The sequence below is a fragment of the Saccostrea cucullata genome, unplaced genomic scaffold, assembly GCF_032062105.1.
Source record: "Saccostrea cucullata isolate Sc308-1 unplaced genomic scaffold, CSIRO_AGI_Scuc_v1 ctg4283, whole genome shotgun sequence".
Lineage (NCBI taxonomy): Eukaryota > Metazoa > Mollusca > Bivalvia > Ostreida > Ostreidae > Saccostrea > Saccostrea cuccullata.
Genome location: NW_026931571.1, coordinates 21150 through 39247, shown reverse-complemented (window position 1 = coordinate 39247; position 18098 = coordinate 21150). Strand labels below are relative to the sequence as shown.

General features: G+C 32.4%; 1 long non-coding RNA gene across 2 annotated transcripts; it reads right to left on the bottom strand.

The window, feature by feature from the left end:
• Positions 1 to 15029: 15029 nt before the first annotated feature.
• On the bottom strand, positions 15030 to 17677 carry LOC134233016 (uncharacterized). 2 transcript variants are annotated; one of them, XR_009984897.1, is made up of 4 exons: positions 17128 to 17677; positions 16701 to 16777; positions 16121 to 16183; positions 15030 to 15676 (listed from the first exon to the last, which is right to left on the bottom strand). It is a non-coding gene; the product is annotated as an uncharacterized LOC134233016 (long non-coding RNA). The 2 variants fall into 2 exon arrangements; XR_009984896.1 differs by having other exon boundaries at positions 16701 to 17677.
• Positions 17678 to 18098: the final 421 nt, after the last annotated feature.

The following is an 18098-nucleotide window of genomic DNA, read 5'->3' as shown; positions in this document are numbered from 1 at the left end:
TAAATTTGTATACAAAATCTTTATTACTTTCTAAACTGGTTTTTAAAAATTTGAAACACTAAAAATGTAATTGTGACAAACCAACTGAAGTATTTTTTCCTGAAGGATTACCCCGGCATATAAGAGATACCAACCTCTGGTATCTCACACAAAATGCCTTGTAGGTACCTTAATTTTTTGTGAATACATGTTATAATGTTAAAAAAGTAATTCTTCAATGTCAAAATATTGGAAAAAATTATAAATATATTATAAGGAACGTCTCATCTGTCCTTAATTACTACATTTTATATAATCGCAACTTGGCATATTTCTTTATTTACTTTTTTATCGACCTTTTTTTTTACCTTTTCTGTAAATAATTTCATTAAAGTTTCCCTTCCTCCGCTCTTGCATTTTTTCAAAGGAACATTCATCATAGACAGCTTACAAGAAAGTGGGATCGGAAATGATTGATTTCTACATAACTGCACTTACTTTTTTCTATTCCATTCCACGCATTCTATACGAGTTTACCAAAACTTATGTGATAAAGCTTTAAAATTGAATTGCGTTCACGGTGCTGAAATATAAAATTTATCACACAGAAATACACATCTAGTTATTTTAACTGTTTGAAGGGAAGTTAATTATTTTGATACAGCATGTAAACACTTTTGAAATATTTCTATAATTGGTAAGCATATGGTAACATAAGGAAATATTTAACTTTTTGTAAAATAAAAAGTAGGTGGGCTAGTATTGAGATATATACTTTCAAAGTTTCTCTGCCTGGGAAACATGGGGGAAACTACACATTGGTGGCTTGACTGGCTTCCATGTCGGGAATCAGTATGGAAACCACTGAGGCATGTTTCCATGGTTTCCTATCTTGTGAAACTTACGGGAAACCACAGGTTGATTGTTTCCATGTTGGGAATCTACATGGAAACCACCGGGGCATGTTTCCATGGTTTCCTATCTTGGGAAACTTACGGGAAACCACAGGTTGATTGTTTCCATGTTGGGAATCTACATGGAAACCACCGGGGCATGTTTCCATGGTTTCCTATCTTGGGAAACTTACGGGAAACCACAGGTTGATTGTTTCCATGTCGGGAATCTATGTGGAAACCACTATGTGGTTTCCATAAAATGGAAACTATATGGAAACTACTGATGTCACGATTCCCATATGTTTCCATCGGGTTTCCAAATTTTTGGAAACCTGGCTTTTCATCCTGTGACGTGTGTCTGCTATAATTTTCAATATAATTATGCTCATAATAATTAAACGAGAGTTTTTATTTCAAGAAAGTCATACTTACTCTGGCACATACTGTAGACTTCTTCATTGATTTTACATTTTGATTCTATTTCACTCCTCAGAGACGAAGCATCGTTTTTTACAGGAAGGGGGTGTATTCAACTTACCTGATTAAAAAAAAACTTAAAAGTAAATAATTGAACCTTGGAAGGGCATTAAACTTCGTTTAGTACTTAATTTTTTCGTATAAATACTATATTACCGTTATTTGTCTGTGGTACACCAAAACGGGGGGGGGGGGGGGGGGCAACCCGTCTATAAATGATAATTTTCAATAGAAAAAAAGTTTTTATGAAAACCCCTGATGCTACGTGTCTGTCCGTAACATCTAACTACAGCAAAGCATGCACAGCTTTATAAGTTATATAACTTCTCGTTCTCGACTTCGTTTGCAAAAGATTCGTCAGTAAGAAAGACAGTATGTTGAAATAATATTGTGCCGTTTTGTATAATGTTTCAGGATTTTATTTAGTTCAGAAATTGAAAAAGAACGTAAATTTTTCATATGGCGCTGCATTACTTCAAATCATTAGGTATTCATGTACATTATATATCGAAACTGATCTGTTGATGCCTGTCCGGTTGTAGCTGAAGAACTGTAGCTCTCCAAAAAAATATCTCTGGTCTATTCAACATATTTTTTTTCGGAGAGCTACAGATCTGCAGCTAGTCCGGTTGCTGAAGTCATTTGTTGTCGTTACATGTATGCACAGCGTTTTTAAACAAATGAATGTCCCCATATTTGTTAACAGTACTTGATACAGGCCTGCATGAAGCAATTCCATTGGGAGAGGGTGCCATTTTTTCAGGAGTTGCGGGGACTATCTATACTACTAAAAATTTCTTTACAAAACATCACCGTCTAGTTTCTTTGTTTTTCTATAATACTAAGTATACTAAAAATCCAAACAGAGAGTACATTCAACAAAAGGAAGATTGATTGTATACTGTTTAACGTCCCTCTCCAGAATATTTCACTGATATGGAAACTTCACCATTGCAGGTGAAGGGTAGCTGCAGATCTGTAGCTATCCAAAAAAATGTATATTGATAGACCGGATAGCTACAGTGCCACCCATTGAAAAAACTATATTTATTGCGCACAAAAAAGTGCGCTCGGTTTTCGATTTATTTCTCCATGTGCCTAAAACTGTAATCTCAAAATATTACTTACCGTGTGTTCCTAACATATTCCTTGACTCTTTCCACAAAAAAAAAAAACATTCGTCAAAATTGCTGTTAATAGTCCTCCTGACCCTGATATTGTTATCATCTAATATTTCGATAATGTATATATACTGCCATATTGGTTTCAAAGATAATTCGGTCCAATATGCTTCGTTTAGATGTCAACTACGAATGTTCTTGATAGAGGAGAGAGAAACTTTTTAAAATCTTCCCTCTTTTGCAATTGAGGTAAGAATTTGGAAGAAATAATCAAGAACCGAGCGCACTTTTTTGTGCGCAATAAATATACAGTTTTTTCAATGGGTGGCACTGTAGCTATCCGGTCTATCAATATATATTTTTTCGGATAGCCACATTTGGGCCTATGCTCGGCACCCAGGGCCATTGAGCAGGGAGGGATCTTTATCGTGCCATACCTGCTGTGACACGGGGCCGGGCCTCGGTTTATACGGTAAGATATCACCAAAATGAATGCAGACACGGCCCCTCGTTTGCATTTTATTTTTAAAATCTGCATTGCATTCCGACATATTTTTATTTCATTTCCGACAGTTTTTTTTTTTTACTATTTCCGGAATTAACCTGTACATGTGCGGCAATTCCATGTTTTCCAAGAAATTGAAAATGGAATTTTAAAAGTATATTTATTGCAAAATATTGATAAAAAATATAAAAATCCATCTGCACATACACGTAAACATGTAGTACAAAGTCTAGGTAAAAGAGTTCAATGAACATTCTCTTTCGCCATATTTATTAATGTGCATGCACTAAATAAAAGTCGGGGAAATTTTATTTACAGTTTACAGTTTTATTTACAGTTAATTGGTAGATTTTAAAAACTCAGAAATTGGGTTTCAGTGATTTATTTATGATTTATTTCCTTTAATTTTTTCATATGTAAATTCTTCAATTCTGCTTCTATAAGTTCTATCAAAAAAAAAAAAAAAAAAAAAAAATGGGCGAAAGTTCACAACACTAACAATATTGTACATGTACATGTGCCTCAGAGAGAGAGATCCAATTATTTGGATGTCAGTGATTTATTCGCAATTTGTGATTTCTGTTTCATTGTCGAAAAGTGCAGTGTTCTACATGAAAATGTCCGACATTTTAAACGCTGTCTTGATCCATTAAATTTTTCTTTTCGTAAGCATCGATATGCCCCCCCCCCCCCCACACACACACACACATAAACACCAAATGATTAATTCCAAAGTCGGCAAAAGAAAAAAATAAAATTAAATAATACAAAATTGATAAAAAAAAATATTTCTGTCAACACGGAGGTAGGGGTAAAATGCCACGCAGTATTTATGAGAAAAAAAGAATATTGTCGCATCCCCTGATTTTATCAAAATATTATAATTATGAATGATGAATAAGTTGGATCTAAATCAAAATAAAGATACAAGAAATACTTTCAACACCTTATTAGCCTTTGTTATGTTTTTGCAGATCTATAGACATACTGCATTTCATTTTTTTAATATTCTGTCCCCGAGTGATAGGCCTACGTCACAATAGATCGAAAACTTGAGATGTGCACACTAAAACTGCACCTCTTAACGGAGGTGAAACAAGTGCGCGGATCCTGGATCTTGCAATTTTTAAAGCCTGTTTTTTGTACTAAACACTTTTCACTTTCATTTCCTCTTGTGATATTTGGTTGTCCAAGTAAAGGAAAACGTTCGGCTAAAAAAATAATGTTTAAATGATGTACTTTAGTGACAGAATACCTTATATTACGTACAATGCCTATACGCCATTTTGATACAGAGAGAAAGTTCGGGAAAACAGGGTACCTGTGACGTCGTACTTCGAAATATGACGTACTTCGTCATATGACGTCGAACAGGAGTTGTTTGCAGTGCATTGGCAGTGTTGACATCGCAGCGTTTCACTGGCTATTTGTTGGAATAAATCGTTCTAACGACTCTATGCTTTCAGTTATCGTGATGAATATGCATTGTTATGTATTTTCGTTCTCTTGCTCCGTGATTTATTTTCTTCGGGAGATCGGCATGTGCACATGGTGTAGGGACCCGGGTCTAGTCTTCATTCATGGATACTTGGAATGAAATACTTAGGATTTAAGCGCATCGTGACAGTAAATAACACTTCTACGGTGTTAATTACCGTTTATTACGTACATTGCGTGGACTGATTAACAATGCAGACCGAATACACATTGAACATGGATTTACTACAGGAGTTTTAACTAACACAAATGGCGCATGCTCAAAGGGGTTAGTCGACACATGGCGGCGACTAAACCCTTTGGGCATGCGCCAACTAACCCAGTAAAAAAATCATCTAACCCCTGCCAGTACATGCAACCTTGTTTACACCAATAGATAAACAAACACAACAATAAATAACAAACAACAAAGAAATAAACAGATAAGAAGAAATAATTAACAGAAAATAGAATACCTTATTTATAATCTCTGTTGAGATTCTGCTAGGCTAGATATTCGGACTGACGCCTATAGGCGTCAGTCCGAATATCTAGCCTAGCAGAATCTATACAGAGATTACCTTATTTAATGAGTTTATAAACAAAATACTCATAAAATATGCAGAGATCTAAGGCAACATTTTTTTCTACTGAGCTACAATTACATGTAAGGAGACTTAGTAGCTTATTTTTTTTTTTATTCTTTAAATTCCAAATGAAATAATTATTCCGAGTTGAAATAATACCCTGTTTTGAGCTATTGCAATGAAATTTAACATAACAACTCCCCGTGGCCTTATGAAGACCCTATTGATTTTGAGGTCAAAAGGTCAAAGTTAAAGGTCGTAAATTTATAAATTCTCTCTGTGTGTAACACTATCAGATTTTGAGCTTATGCAATTTTTTTTTTTATACCAAAACTCCCTAAGACTTCTCTCAAAGTGTCCCGCCCCATTTGTTTTATTAGTATTTAAGAGGCCATGCCAATAAGCATTGAGCTTCACCCTATATAAACATGGAAAGTGGAAAAATTTATTTTTTGCTCAAATTTTGTGAACATGATGCATATGATTAGTCTTTCAAAAAAATATATCTACCCGGGCATATGACCTCTTGTTTCCATGGCAACCAGAGCATTTTGCCATATTTATCAGAGAAATATGTGGACTGGCCTATCCTGTTATAATTCATATATTTGACATCAAAACTCTTGGTATAATTTAATAATGTGGGTCATAAAGTGCTTTGAACTATATTTCTCTATTTTATAAATAAAATTTGATTTGTGCTTAATTTTATTAAGATTTTACCGGTAGAATTATATCCCATAAAGAGCTAGGTGGTTTGCAAATGCTGTGCAGTTTAAAAAATTTCTATATATATCTGTAGAAGGAGAATGTTCTGTTCAATATATTAAATAAATAAAATTGGGTAGACTCTGAAAACCTTAAGTAAAATATCAGATTGAATTGCTGGAAAACTCTGTTGAAAAACGATTGGATTGCCTCCCTTGCATGAGCTCTCTAGTAAAGGAGACCGGAAAGAATGGAACAGACAACACTTGAGGAAATGCGGGAGAAAAGGGAAAACTTCCAACTTGGAGTTGGAGTAGTTGGACAAAAACATATAATGGTATGTTAAATATATATTTTTCATGTAAATGTTTGGGTAAACTTTGATTACTTTATCTATTTAAAGCAAGCGTAAAGATTAGGAAGGTACCTCAAGATTAATTTTTCTATCCTATGATGTGATACAAATATTGAGTGATGCAACAAACTTACTGCCTTACAGGTAATTAAGACCACAAATGTTTAATTCTGCAGTTATTAAATACTCCTAATACAATTAAAGATAGATAAATGCGAATAATGAAATTTAAAATAATTTTATGCCTATGCTATTTGTGTATTAAACTGCTAAAGGGGTAGAGGTCATGAGTTCACTGCTGGAAAGACTTATATAAAGTCCCTAATATATACACATATAAATCATTTTAACTCACCTTCTCCCCCATTTATAAATCAGAGTTTCAAAACCTAAACTTTGTCCAAATCTTAGTTTTTAATTAATTAGTCTTTCATAACATCAATGGAACAAACTGACAAATATACTTTGTATTTATCAAGACTTAAATGAGTTTTTTTCTACTAATTTGCCAAATGAGTAGGGAATGGTACATATACCAATTCGACGTGGAAAAATATTGCATCAAAGTTATTTACCTTTCTGTTTTAGATGAAATATATTACTTAATGACACAAAGAAAAGTTATTCTACCCCCCCCCCCACCCCCACCCCCCCAAAAAAAACAATTTAATTGGAATCTGTAAATTCTATATGAAAGGATTTTAGCCAGATTGATTATGTTTAGGTAGTGCATAAATCAATTTGTCTCCTCATGAGTGTTAATGTACATAAAAGTTTGAATAAAATTAATGGATAAAAAAAAACCTGGGATTACATTGTACAATTCCAAAATTTATAAAATTTTTAAGATAAAGTAGTCAATAAATTATCTTACCACCCCACCCCCTATCTTCAGGAAAACAGACCTCATTAATTCATATTATTTGCTTAAAAGAGTCAAAATATATATAAAATTATGTTTATTATGACAAGGAATTAAGTAATGTTTGTCTTTGAGAATTGAACTACCACTCCAACTTTAAAATCCAGAACTCCTATATATTATGAAGCTTGTTCATCTGCATTGTTCCACTGTCAAATTGATTCATGCTAATTATTTACATTGACTAGCATAGTGGGAATTGCATACATATATAATGGTTATGCAGCCTTCACAGAAGATAGGATGTACATATAGAATTAATACAAATTTTTTTTTTTTTTTTTTTTTTTTACAGCAAAAGGTAGTTGAAGATAACATCCTGTTGCTCTAAAGAAGCCACTGGAGGAAATCTACATGTGTCTTGTTTCGAACAATAATTTAAATTTTAAATATAATTGTTTTACCATGTTCCATATCAATTGCCACATAGCTGTCTAAAAAACATCTATCCCAGAAGTTAATGTGAAGGAATGGAATGGAGGACTATGTGTGTTATGTATTTTTTTTAAATATGATATGGAGAGTTAATTCATGTAAATGCCCTAATCACAGGTAAAACTTAAACTTGCCTGGACTCTTTGTATTAATTTTTTTTAGCATTATGTCTGTATAAACTAAATTTTTAATGAATAAATATTCCAAGAATATCATGTTTTTTCTCTAAATATTATAAAAAAAATTTGTATTTTTGAGCTATTAGGAAATGAGACTTTCAAGAATAAGTAGCCACTAAAATTTTATTTTTGATTTTTAGGATTTTCCAAGTTAAAATGGGGGATTTGGGAGAACATTCTGATTTTATTTATTACCAGGTATTGTCTTAAGCATGTTAAGGAGTATTTGTCAAGAGTTGAAGCATTATTCATACACTTAAAAGAAACATCCTTCCTAAAAAGAAAATGAAGATTGTGCAAAGAGGACAAATTACATTTTTTAATTTACTTTATTTGAAAAAAAAACAAACTAGAAATATGTTCATAGGGCATGAATACCCTGTTGAGGTTATATTAGTAATGAAACATGAAAATTTGAATTAGTGTGTTTGATCAGAATATCTTGAATAGTGATGCAGTTGAACCGCTAACATCAGTATGTATCAGCATAATGAAGTTTGACACTAATTTCAGAAAAGTGAGGTCAAAGGAAAAGCCAAGGTCAAAAAATGTTGATGCAGTTGAAAAGCTCTCATCAATATGTATCAGCATATGAAGTTGCAAAATATATTATGAATGGTTTCTTTAAAACAGATTGAAACACAATTTGATGGAAGTGAGGTTAAGGTCAAATGAAAGGACAAGGTCAAAAATGTTGATGCAGTTGAATTGCTTACATGATAAATCTGTATGTATCAGCATAGGAAGTTTGGTAAAAATATCTTGGATGGTTTCTTTGAAACTGAGCTTTGAACTGAGCTAAACTCAAAGTGTGATGGAAGGAAGGACAAAAGACAAACATGTCAAACGCTATATGCCAGCCCCGGCTATATTCATGACAGGGCATAAATTAAAAACAAAGACGGGGGAGGGGTTGTTTTAGCCTGAACTCTTAAGGTTTTTACATTTTCAAATTAATTTTTGTTAAATACCTTTTAGTCTAGTCTGACATGAATAACATAAGCAAAGCTAGGGGGAAAATAAAATAGATTTTCATGGCATTTTCCTGTAAGTGCTTTCAGTACATGTACCCGGTAGTAGTGTATTAAAGAAGAGACTTTTAAAGGGGAATTAGTCATAACTGTCCTTAATGGGCTTTTCTGGGTTTTTTAGCTCTACTGGTCAGAGACCAGAAGAGCTTATGCAATAGTAATGCGTCCGGTGTCCGTCCGTCTGTCTGTCTGTCCGTCTGTAAACAATTTTTCAAAACGCTACTCCTCCTACAATTTTAGTTTGATTTCAGTATAACTTGGCACACAAGTAGACTACACTAAGATACATAGAATAGTGCATCGGTTTTTGATTTCGATGAACGGTGTTGCCATGATTACTAAAAATAGAATTTTCTGTAAAATTCCTTAAAAACGCTACTCCTTCTACAGTTTTTGTCTGATTTCAGTATAACTTGGTATACAAGTGGAGTTTTATGAAGAGACTTACTTTTACATTCGACAGCTTACTTGGACATTTAAACCTGCGTCATGTACGGAGGTACGGAATTGAAAAAAGAAAGTAGAAAACATCTTAATTAAGGGGTGAAAGTTATTGTATTCGGGGCTTAGAAAAAAATTATCAAACAAAAATTATAATTGATGGTCAAATAAAATTTATTTAGATACTTTATTCACGAGAATTAATATATCCTTTTATTTTAAATAACTTAAGAAATGAAATAAAGAAGAAGACACATTTCGGTAGGAAAACTCGGCAGAAGTTAGTCAAGACTTGAAGGGAGGGTGTTGAGGGTAGGAATATTGCCGTTTTCGTCCTAGAAAATGTAATATGATCTTTGAAATAGCCCGTTATTATCTTTTTGTTAAATATTAAGATCAACATTTTTTCACAAAAGAGCTACCGTATATTTTCATGTTGTAAAAGTAAGCCGTCAACTGTAAAAGTCAATGTCTTCGCAAAAGTCCAGTAGACTACACTTAGATACATAGAATAGTGCATCGGTTTTTGATTTCGATGAACGGTGTTGCCATGGTTACTAAAAATAGAATTTTCTGTGAAATTCCTTTAAAACGCTACTCCTTCTACAGTTTTTGTCTGATTTCAATATAACTTGGCACACAAGTAGACTACACTAAGATACATAGAATAGTGCATCGGTTTTTGATTTCGATGAATGGTATTGCTATGGTTACTAAAAATAGAATTTTCTGTAAAATTCCTTAAAAACGCTACTCCTTCTACAGTTTTTGTCTGATTTCAAAATAAGTTGGCACACAAGTAGACTACACAAAGATACATAAAATAGTGCAATGGTTTTTGATAAGTACAAACCAGTAGAGCTACAGTCTTGACAGAGACTTCTGGTTTTTTTTTTAAACTTTGCTGTTGTTTGAAATTCATCATCTCAAACAGTATTATACTGCATACTGCAGAGCAGAAAAATCTTAGGGAACATCAAGGGTATTTTAATCATGTTGAAGCATCAATATTTAGTGTTGACAAAAGGTTGATCATGATAAATTACTTTGCACATGTTTCAAATACTTAGTACATGTATTTCAACAACAGGCTGTAACACTTAAAATTATTCACATGGACCTCAATTAAGCGACTGACCTTGCCGCTTTGGTCAAGGTCAACAGTAGAACATGAATTTCTCTTCTTGAATTGTCAAACAATTCACAAACACTGTGTATCAATGTATGAAATATTCAAAGCAGGGTTCAAAATATCAAGAACCATGTAGATTTAGTTAAGAAATTATTAGACATAGAATATATAATAAACAATAGTTTGACTTTGAGGTCAAAGGTCAAGGTGAGGAGAAGTCAAAGTAATGTATGACTCATTACCTTTTACAGCTGAGCCCATGTGGAATAAGAATATATATATTGTTTCTTAAAGGACAAATTAATTCTAGTGATCTGAATAGTTAACAGGAAATCATCTAAAAATACCAAAATTTGCTTATTTTTAAATCTCCATGGCAACAATGTTTTTGAAAGTCGACCCAAATTTTTTGATTATGATTTTTTTTTTGGATCAACCAAATACTAATTTTGTTCTTGAACTGTCTAACAGGACCATGCAGCTTGAAAATTATGATGCAAAAAATAAGGAGCAATATATGATAAATGCCTCAGATGGCCCCTTAAAATGAATATCTTTATTTTACTTTATATATAGCTTTAATTTGTGCAGCTATACATGCAACCTTTATTGGTCGTTTTCAAATTGATCAAATGCTGCCAATTTAGAAATATGACATCATAAAGTTCACATATTCCCGCCATTTTAGCATATTTTGTATAAAACTGCTTATTTTCAAGCAGTTTTTCTTCCAGAAAATATAGAGCGCAGACTAGAACAAGCTTTATATTTTTACCAAAGATATTTCCATCAAATACTACTTAGTGACAGAAAAATTATGTATGTTCTACACTGCACTCTGTTTCCCATAAGACAAAACATCAAAAAGGCCTATAATTTTTTGCCTTTTTTGGTTAGATAGCAAAAATAGCATTATTTCTCATGTCATTTTTAGCCAGTGAGTGCATATAAATATGAAAAATATTTGGAAATACTTCAAATATATCCTCTTATTCAAATTCAATATCAATCAAACATATCTCAATATCATTCTAAAATGTTGAGTTTTAGGGGGCCAAAATTGGCTCTTATCATATATAGTCCTTTATCAATTGGCATTGAAGTCAAAGGTCAAGGTGAAAAGAAGGAAATATTTCTAATATATCCTTATCTTCAAATAAAATATCAATTAAACATATCTTAATATCATTCTAAAATGCTGATTTTTAGGGGGGCAAAATTGGCTCTTATCATGTATAGTCCTTTAAAATTTGACATTGAAGTCAAAGGTCATGGTGAAAAGAAGGAAATATTTATACTATACAGTATCCTCATCTTCAAATTAAATATCAATTAAACATATCTTAATATCATTCTAAAATGTTGATTTTTAGGGGGGCAAAATTGGCTCTTATCATGTATAGTCCTTTATAATTAGACATTGAAGTCAAAGGTCAAGGTGAAAAGAAGGTCATGGTATTTTATGACTTATTTTCATTCCAGATGCACCAATCTGTTACATTTGACACTGTTTCTTATAGGATAAATTACTGATAATACCATGAACTATTTGCAGGAAATCATCTTTAAATGCCTAAATTTGCATATCTTTGAATCTCCATGGCAACATTGTTTTTGATTGTCTACCCAATTTTATTTTTTTAATTCTTTAATTAACCCAACCCTAACAAAATCACACTAAAGAGTTTATAAGTAGTTGCACAGCATTTTTTAAAAAGCCTTTCAAAAAATGGTGCAAATTCAACTATTTTTTTGTTCAAATCATATCTCTTCTTCCCATCACCATAGCAACGTACTGAAAAAATGTTATCATACTTAGTTGGTCACGTAAGAACTTAGAATGAAGTCCTCTTTAAGGAATGAGTAATTGCAAACAATCTTTTGACAACCTTTATGTGCATATATACTCTTTTTATGGCAATATTTGCCTGTTTTGAAAGTAAAAAAATCTATTCTGGTAACTAAGGAAATGTTTTTCCTTGGATACGACAGTGTCGTTATGGTTAAAATCAGTATTTTTGTATTTTTTCGTTTAATTGTGACGGAAATAATCCATAAACACTGATTTCAAGAAAATTAAAATTTTTGACTTTCCATTCAAAGCTCAATGCTTACTGGCATGGCCTCTTAAAGTATTACATGTCGCTATTTTTAGCACAGGGGCATGAGGAGAGTCATTGCGTATAAAACAGGTTCTCAGCAGAATTTATATTCCTATCACATCTACCAGAACTGTTTAATAAAGTTTGAATAAGACACCATGTTTTGTGTAAATTTTTGACGATATCAAACGTGAATATACACATGTATGTGACCTCATATTTGCATATAATTGTCGAAATTGTACAGCAGTTTCGTTGCGCAGTGGTATGTCTCCTGCTTCACATGCGAGAGGTCACGGGCTCGATTCTCTGACGATCATTTTTTCTTTTCCGAAATTCTTTTTTTTTACTAAATGATAGTATTCGGCAAGTGAAATTAAAAAAAAATATGAGGTCTAGCTTGTAAAAAACCCATAAAAATCATGCATCATTACGTTGTGATAAATAATCCACATAAAAAGCATCTTCTATACACATGATTAAATCATCATATCAATATTGACATTTTTTTTGCTTCAGTATACATGTATACATTTAAAAATTCTACAAATTCAATTAGGGGGATCCGACCCCCTCCCCCCCCCCTCCGCCCCGAATTGCTCATGGTTTACTTTTCCCCTAACCGGGTGACACAAATTCTCTGAATTAGCTTGTTAGATTTACATCAATAAAAAAATGCTAACAGACAAACAAAGAATGGTACTCTTGGATTGAACATTTTTATTTGATCCACTTTCATGAATACACTGTACAATTTATGGATCTATTTTCTGGATCCCTGAGTCTCCGGTAACACTATCCACTCACTTCCAGCATCAATGGTCTGTAATGTAATGATGTATTCTCATAATGATAATCTGAAAAAAGTGATAAAATTAAATTGTAATAATATTATACAGCTTTGCCTTCAGATACTTACTAAGAAGCATTTCTAGTTGAGCTTGAGCAATGATGATGAATGCAAAGCATGTTTATTGGAATCAATTAAACTCCAAGAGATCTCCATGGTTTAGTTTATCATTTTATTTTAAAAAGTTAACGTTTTTACTAAATGTATTATTTACACGTTTTTCCTGTCTAATTCTATATCAACTCATCCAATTCTGTTTCTGCTTCTTTCCGAGTTTGGCTTCAAAGTGGCGAATTTCATTTTTAAAACAGAAGTATACAACACAAAGTTGAGACGGTATTGATTTAGATATTTTTTAAATTTATTAACTTGTAATAAAAAAGTCAATTGGTTCTAGGTTTTGTCAAAAAAGGTCAATTGGTTCTAGGTTTTGTCAAAACTCTAAATTGTGGTTTTCATTTCTTTCCAATAACACCCCCCCCCCCCAAGAAAAACTAGAGTATAGAAATTCTTTTCAAAAAATTATGTGCTGTAATTGTAATGATACTTTTTATTTGAACCTAGTTGAATTAAATTAGTTCAGTGATACCGGTGAAATGTTAGCTGAATATGAATTTTCTTTCATACGTAAACACTGGATGACATCAGCAAAAACCTTTTATTTTATTATTTTTCTTTGGTATATATACAATTCAGTTACCACTAATCCACTACATTATATACTTGTCTGTATCACAATACTTCCAAGGTAATCCCCTTTCCTAAGCTAAAATATATTAAGTACAGAGTTAACCCCCTGCCCCCTTTCCTTTTTTTAGGACGTACGTCATAATCAATCAGAGTTAAATTGAAATGTGCAAAAAAAAAAACACTTACCAAGTGTTACATATTTTCCTGCATGGTTAATTTTTGTTATAAATTCTTCAGAAACTGTTGTAATGGTAAATTGTAAAAAAAAAAAAAAATCAGACACTAACCGTAATTAAGACTCATGAAAACGCCAAAACTGAGGCTCAGACTGCTCCAAGTTTGTAATTTTCTTCTAGTCTTCTGTACACTGTTATTGAAAACAATGTAAGCAAACTACCGTTTATTCCTCCTATGTTAGAGAGCTATTATACCAAAGGGAGGTAATTTGAAGCAAAAAAGACAAAATTATGGATTTAAATCAGTTATCATACATGAATGCATTAGTTGCCTGCAGATTTTTTTCTTGATTTTTCTAGGACAAATACTGTTTAATATATATTTTATGTTGATAAGCTTTAATGTCCCTTGCAGAATATTCCTGAGATGTCCTAAGAAATCCTAAGATAATCTTGAGATTTATTCCTCGGATATCTTGAAAAAATCTTAGGATTAATCCTAAGATTTCCTGAGATGTTTTTGGAACAGGAATTCCTGGGATTTCCTTGGACTGTCCCAAAAGGGGTTCTAGAAAAAATCCCAAGAATCAAAATGCCAAGATTTCCCAGGAATAAAATGTCCCAGGAATACCTGGGAGATTTCCTGAGATGTTTTTGGAACAGGAATTCCTGGGATTTCCTTGGACTGTCCCAAAAGGGGTTCTAGAAAAATCCCAAGAATCAAAATGCCAAGATTTCCCAGGAATAAAATGTCCCAGGAATACCTGGGATATCCTAGGATATACACTTACTTGGAATGTCCTAGGACATCCACTAACCTGGGATATTCTAGGACATTCTCTAAATAAAAATTGTACCAAATGACTAAAACAAAACAATTAATCTACAGTTATTATTTCTGTTAGCAAAAATTTAATCATTGCATTAATTGCATTGAAAAAAAAAATACAATAAAAATTTCAGGGTCATAGAGAAATATGCTAAAAATGTACAAATATTTACAGTAGTTGTAACAAATTAACTTTTTCACAATTTAATATCTTTATCGTAGATGTAAACTGAAGTATGTAATAAACAATTACAATAATACAGTAACTGCTATTGTATACACCAAATTGGAATTAATAGTTACATTTCAATGTCAATGTAGTAATTTACCACAATAAATATATTTTCTCAACTTTCACAATAATTGGTATAATGCAATACTATTTTATTTTTATTTTTATTTATCCCCCCTGACCATTTCACTTCAAAATATATAAGGGTAATATTTAATTTATAAACAATATTAAATTTGTATTGATGATTCATCATGTTCTGCAGTGGGATCGTCAAAATGAGTTATAATATAAAACGTCATTGCAATATCTGATGGCTTTTTGGAAATGTTAAGAGAACAAAGTGTTACAGACAGACAGATTGACAAAGATAAACAGACCCAAATTAATATACCCCCTGCACCTCGTCAATCCAATATAAGTCGCCCAGCTTTAGTTGATCACTGATGTATCTTCTTTAGCTGTACATTTTTCTTCTTCATCGCCAGTGGCCTAGTTGCAGATCGTGAAGCCTTGTTTGCTTTTTCTTCACTCGACTTTTCACTTGTCTTTGCTAAAATAAAATTTTACTTAATGTATTCCATTGTTTAGTCTAAATATGTAATTATTTCTAGGGGATAAAAATCAAACTTGTAAAATTTAGTAGCCAAAGATGCTACATGTACCAAGCTTTCAGATTCTACCAGTCCATAAAAATATGTGTTTGCCCAAGTAAGATGAACTATTTTTCTCAAAAGATTTATTTTATTCACACTTGCATAAGGAATAAGGTATGTTAATCAATTGCATACATGACGTGATTTACAAATGATGTCATAATAATCTTACTGAATAGCCTTTTTGTAGAAAATAAAATTTTAATTCGCAATGAATAGTTTACCGCTTTACCACAGCTGTCGTATGAAGTCAATTTACTTGGCATTAAAATACTGTGAATTAAACTCTCCGTGTAAACAGAACATTAAAATCATACATTAACATTATTTGAACAGCTTACCTTTCTCGGCAATATCCTCCTTGTTGTAATTTGCTTCTTTTCCCTTAGTCCGAGTTAAACAGTCTGCAAAGTTATCAATAAAATTTTTTATAAGATGTGTATATATTTGTTCTTTTGTAATCTAGCTGAAATTAATTTTAATGATGGCTGTCATTGATATTTCTTGCTGATTTTTTCATTTTTCTGTTCTAAATTTTGTGAATATTATCTTATGAGTTCTACGACATCTGCGTCAGTTTTCCCAACTTAATATAAGTTACAGAGATTGAAATGTACCATAAACTTTCATAGACGACTTTCACATTTACAAAAGTTATTCCCCTTTGCGGGGTTAATCCAGGGTCAATCGGCTTAAGAAACTGTTTCCCCTCTATTACCTTACCAACTTTATGGGTCAGTATCTGAGAAATATAGTATGTATGAATGAAATAAAAATATTTCCAGGTAACTTACAAAGGACAAAGTGGGAAAAATGAGTGTTACGCCGACAACAGGAGATAACTCTTAGGAATGTGAAATCCGTCTATTCTTTCAAGTTTACAAAAGAAAATTTTAAAAAAAGATTACAAGATACATGTACCTGAAACTTTCTCTTCATTTGGTAGTCTCAATGGGAGTTTCCAGTCTCATAATCCTTGCCAGGCTTCAAGGTTTAAGCTAGAAGATAACAATGCAATGAAGGCTTTATTTAAGAGTATAATTCCAAAATTTACACCATGTCAAAACATTCAATGCAAATTTAACAGTAACTGATAATAAATATTTGTTTATAAGTCTTCTGCTTACTAAATTTAAACATGCAAAACCTGGAAATATTTCACTGTGTATCTACGTTTGATCTTCATGGACTAGACTGAATCACAGTATGCACAAAAACCTTTTACACATATTCAAATCGTTTCTTCTGTTTCAGTATTGAAATATTATACAACACATCACATGCACTAAATTATTCAACAATATTTGTGTGTTTAAATACATATTACAAGGAACCACTCGCCACTTACCCCACTGGTCTGTGGCCATGATATCTACACTTCTTCCAACATTCCCTTTACTGCACTCCTAGCGAAACCAAGATTTTTGGGAGAGAGAACATGGTTTATGTGAAGAATTAGAGTCAATCATGGGCGTAAGTTGTGCATTTCATTGCATTTCACCAGTCTCTCTAAACATTGCCGCTCCTTGAACTCCTATTTTGCGCTTCTCGATGAAGTCTCGCGAGAGGATGATACAGGACGGTGTAAAGTTATTTCGTGCCACACCAAGAAAATTCGGTTTGTTTATTCTTGAAAATAATTTGTGATTCATGTGAATTTACGTTTTTTTTTTTTTTTACAAAAAGAAAATCTATTTTAGCGAATATTTTCTGACAAAATAAATTTCAAAGCTGAGTTGACAGTAAAATATAATTTATACATCAGGTACTAATTGATCGAAGATCACTTTTTTGTACCACCTCTCGGAAGTTTGCGCGAGAGAATGCTGCAGACACGGTGTAGGGGTATTTTGTACACCTTTAAGAAATATCCCGACATTTTCCCGAGAATCTTGTTAAAAAAAAACACGTAAGTTTTTTTATCAGTGACAAACGACCCGCATATTAAAAAAATAAAATATAAATACCCTTGGTCAACCAATTCTACTAACAGAAAGTGTTACAGAAGAAAATATTTTCGAAGAACCACGATGATACATTTAGGCCAAGAGCAATTTGCATGGAAACCGTCCAAACACAAATATGGCGGATCGTGAAGTTGTCACATTGTGCTGTAAACAACGACTTTTCTTCGCATCTACAAGCCTGTCACGATGTCTGTAAGTATTTTATTGCTAAGTGCTGAATGAAAATTAGTGTATCTGGCGATAAAACCTATAGGGAAAGCGCATTTTTATCGTATTTAATAGTTATGTTACGACTCGAATTTGGTCAAAAACCTTTGAAAAGTTTTTTGGATCTCTGTTTATGTGGATAAAA